Source organism: Perca fluviatilis, chromosome 24 (assembly GCF_010015445.1).
Source record: "Perca fluviatilis chromosome 24, GENO_Pfluv_1.0, whole genome shotgun sequence".
Taxonomy (NCBI): Eukaryota; Metazoa; Chordata; class Actinopteri; order Perciformes; family Percidae; genus Perca; species Perca fluviatilis.
The window spans coordinates 44,748-49,747 of NC_053135.1; the positions used below are offsets into that span (position 1 = coordinate 44,748).

The 5,000-nt window shown below is 38.7% G+C and overlaps 1 protein-coding gene across 1 annotated transcript in view; it reads right to left on the reverse strand.

Annotated features, from left to right (window-relative positions):
- LOC120554701 (beta,beta-carotene 15,15'-dioxygenase-like) overlaps positions 1–5,000 on the reverse strand; it is a 25,890-nt gene that overhangs the window by 15,952 nt on the left and 4,938 nt on the right. The window lies entirely within an intron of this gene.

Below are 5,000 nucleotides of genomic sequence, written 5' to 3' on the forward strand. Positions count from 1 at the left end.
GTCAACAACAACATGACAAAATTCACTGTTCAGAGGCCCGTTCCAGAAAGCAGGTTTAGTGAAAACTCTGAGTTGATTTACCCTGAGATGGAAACTCTGAGTTTTCGGTTCCAGAACAGCTGATATGAGTTGGTTCAATCAACTCTGGAGTATGTTCCCTCAGGGTTACGCGCGTGCACATAAGGCAGCATGAATGGAGCCATGATTCTACGATTCACCATGGTAACAACCACAAACAAACGGGTCGGCCGAAATACTCATGCGCACAAACAGCGAGTTTGAACATGTGTTTCGTTAAAAAAGCAAGACAGCAGCTGCTGCTGCAAAAGAGAGAGAATTGGTGTGGGAGAAAATTGCTGCTCGAGTCAATGCGTACGCATTAACAGTGTATTAATTTCATATTTAATCACAGTTAACTTATAATATTACTGGTGAAAACTGGAATTGTATTACACCTATAATTTCATTTAGGTGCAATCCTGCGGGCGAAAAAGTAAACTATACTAATCCCATTCTGAGGCTGCAGCACCATGATCATTAACAGAACTATAATGTATAATGATGTATTTCTTTTTAATGGCTCTACTGTCCAGGGAACACTACAAAAAAGTTTAAAAAACGTTTCAGAGCGAGTCACACTTTTCTGATTGCTCTGCATACAGTGGCTTAGCCTACTATTAGCCTACAGTATGATCCGCTACACTGTTGTTAAGAAAACTGCTGTTTGCAAAAAACGTAATGCGATACAAAGAATCTGCTGGGATGTTAAAGCCTGTCCACGATGGTGGATGTTAGTGATATGAGGACGATAAGGTATCTACATATCTAATCTAATAACATATATAATATCTAACATATCTAATGGACTGTGATAAAAAATACCTCTCAAATCGGTTATGTGGAAATGAAAATACATCTATAGTCGGGACTCAATACCAACGTAAACTCTCTGTGAATTAATACAGCTTTTTCATCAATGGGATCGTCGACAAAAGGACATGACATGTTTGAGAAGAAAACGTTTTATAATCTGCCAAATATAATATATGCCGAGTTTTTTTATTCATGCAGATAAAACTGCATTAAAATGCGCCTGATACAGACAGAATTAAATGAGTTTCTCCTCCCTCTCAGTGGGAAGAGACTGAGAGAAACTCGAGGTTTCTTGAAGAAAACCTGCTCCCGACCAGGTTAGGTTCACAGACTCAGTTACCATAGTAACTGACTCTGAGGTGAAGTTACCATAGTAACTGACTCTGAGGTTAAGTTACCATAGTAACTGACTCTGAGGTTAAGTTACCTCTCTTTCTGGAACAGAAAACCCAGAGTTTCCCTCATCTCAGGGTTAACCAAGTCAGAGTTTTCACTAAACCTGCTTTCTGGAACGGGCCTCAGAAAGAGAGGTAACTTCACCTCAGAGTCAGTTACTATGGTAACTTCACCTCAGACTCAGTTACGAGTCTGTGAACCTAACCTGGTCGGGAGCAGGTTTTCTTCAAGAAACCTCGAGTTTCTCTCAGTCTCCTCCCGCTGAGAGGGAGGGGAAACTCATTTCCTCATTCATTCATTCAGTCTGTATCAGGCGCATTTTAATGCAGTTTTATCTGCATGAATAAAAAATGTATTGGTTTATGTTAGGCAGACTAAAATGTTTTATTCTCAAACGTGATGTCCTTTTATCGACGATCCGGTTGATGAAAAAGCTGTATTAATTCAGAGAGTTTACGTCGGGAGATGATATTGAGTGTTTTCATTTCCACATAACCGATTTGAGAGGTGTTTTTTAATCACAGTCTATTAGATATGTAGATAGGCCTACCTTATCCTTCCACTAGTTCAACATCGTGGACAGGCTTTAACATCCCAGCAGATTCTTTGTGTCGCATTACGTTTTTTACAAACGGCAGTTTTCTTTATAACAGCAGCGGATCATACTGTAATAGTAAAGCCACTGTATGTGTATCTGTGTGTACTGGTGTATATATGGATCATACTGTAATAGTAAAGCCACTGTATGTGTATCTGTGTGTACTGGTGTATATATGGATCATACTGTAATAGTAAAGCCACTGTATGTGTATCTGTGTATGTGTATCTGTGTGTACTGGTGTATATATGGATCATACTGTAATAGTAAAGCCACTGTATGTGTATCTGTGTGTGTATCTGTGTGTATTGGTGTGTATATGGATCATACTGTAATAGTAAAGCCACTGTATGTGTATCTGTGTGTACTGGTGTATATATGGATCATACTGTAATAGTAAAGCCACTGTATGTGTATCTGTGTGTGTATCTGTGTGTACTGGTGTATATATGGATCATACTGTAATAGTAAAGCCACTGTATGTGTATCTGTGTGTGTGTATCTGTGTGTACTGGTGTATATATGGATCATACTGTAATAGTAAAGCCACTGTATGTGTATCTGTGTGTACTGGTGTATATATGGATCATACTGTAATAGTAAAGCCACTGTATGTGTATCTGTGTGTACTGGTGTATATATGGATCATACTGTAATAGTAAAGCCACTGTATGTAGAGCCGTCAGAAAAGTGTGATCGCTCTGAAACGTTTTTTAAACGTGTTCCCTGGACACACACCAGTGAGAGCCATTAAAAAGAAATACATGATTATACATTATAGTTCTATAAATGATCATGGTGCTGCAGCCTCAGAATGGGATTAGTATAGTTTACTTTTCCGCCCGCAGGATTGCACCTGAATAAAAAAAAAGTGTAGCCTACAATTCCAGTTTTCACCAGTAGCCTAATATTATAAGTTAACTGTGATTAAATATGAAATTAATACACTGTTAATGCGTACGCATTGACTCCAGCAGCAGTTTTCTCCCACACCAATTCTCTCTCTTTTGCAGCAGCAGCCGCTGTCTTGCTTTTTTAACGAAACACATGTTCAAACCACAGACTGTTAATATCTATGGTTCAAACTCGCTGTTTGTGCGCATGAGTATTTCCGCCGACCCGTTTGTTTGTGGTTGTTACCATGGTGACTCGTAGAATCATGGCTCCATTCATACTGCCTTATGTGCACGTGCATAACCCTGAGGGAACATACTCCAGAGTTGATTGAACCAACTCGGATCAGCTGTTCTGGAACCGAAAACCCAGAGTTTCCATCTCAGGGTAAATCAACTCAGACATCAGGGTTAGACTCAGAGTTTGTTAAACCTCCTACCAGGGGCCTGTTTCACAAAACCAGGATAAGGGATTAAGCCGGGATTTCCCAGTTATCCTGGCTCAATTTAGCCTTGACTCGGTTTCACAAAAGCGGAGGCACATAAATCACCATGGAGATTTATTCTGTGCAGCTAGCCTGCTCCTGACCAGGCTAACAGCCAGGATTTATTTAATCCTGGAACCTTTTCTGTTCACCCAGCACTGGTTTTACCCTATTGTTATTATCAGCCTGGATTAAAATACAGCATATTGCTGTTCATTTAAGAAAAGTTATTAGTTAAAATTGTGACCATTATTTTTTAAAATTATTCATGTGACAGTCATTGTTACTGTTATATTGCTGTATGAAGACTGATGTTCATATTGTTGTTAGAAGTTTGATGAATATATTATGGCAGTTTTTGAGATGATTAGAAAAGGCTGATAACATTTCAAATGTGTTTCAAATGAAGTCTGTTACTAAGGGCAATATATACAATGCTGTACATTTCTATAGTTGACCAATGCACCTTGAATTATTTTAGTTGAGAATTTATTTTTTATTATTCTTTAACAATAAGGATCGTGTTTATTCCTCTTTCATGTGCACTGTATTTGGCATTCTTAGCACATCAATTTGTGTTGTCCAGTAAACTGGGACTATAATTTGGGAGGATTGAACAATTTTAAGAACATATTCTTATTGTACAATCCTCCCAAATGATAGTCTTAGTTCACTGGACCAGTAACTATCTAGGTGATGTACGCTACTGTACATTCATATAACTAGAGTAGACAACTCAATGGTTTTGACCTTATATTTGGGGGAAATAACTGATGAATATACTCTGTTCCATTCATGTTTACAGTGTGCATGGAATTTATCACTTAATTATCTTTATAGTTTCTAGATTTTAGTCCAATTTCTTCAGTGTCTTTATTTTCTATGTCCATACAGTATATGGGGAGCAAGGCATATAATATGTAGAGAAAGAAACTCGTCCTCTATAAAAAATAAAAAACGCGCGAAAACGCGCAGATAATAGCAGACAGACTGAATGCTAGTCTAAAAATATCCATTTATGAACTACTGCTCTTAACTGAAACCATTCAATGAGTCACTGTCATTTGCAAAAACGAACAGTTGTATGCTACACTTTGCATTAAAGCGCGCAGAGGAAGTTAATATGACTTAGGAAATTTATATTTTAGCCCATAAGAGAGAGAGAGAGAGAGAGAGAGAGAGAGAGAGAGGGAGGAACAGAGTGAAAGAGATATTTACGCATCATATTTTAGCGGTAGAAAATTGATCTTGATGGTAAATTTCAAGGCAAAGAGTACAACTGTTAATTTGTGAAAATGATTAGTAGCCTAATCCTTGAATGGTATGATTATGACGGTTTCAATTCAGAGCAGTGGTCAGTTATGTTTAGGCTGCATTCAGTCGGTCCGGGATCGTCTGCGCGTTTTTCGCGTTTCATTACAGCGGCGTGGTTTCTTTTCTTTTATACAAATTATATGTTTCACGGTCATCATACTTACAAGAAGCTGCTGCTCACTCTGTATAAAGTATGTACACAATGTATTCTCCCTTTTGCATCAGTAAATCTGTGATCGACCTCGCGCGTTCTTTGAGGAAAGCCGTGGACGCGCATCTATCTGAATTACTTCAGCCCGGCTCGACCTAGTCGCTCCTCCTCAGCCTGGCTTGGCCTTCGTGAAACGCACCAAGCCAGGATGCACAGATTAGACTAGGTCAAGCCTCGCTTTATCAGTTATCCTGGATTTAGATATTCTGCTTTTGTGAAACAGGCCCCTG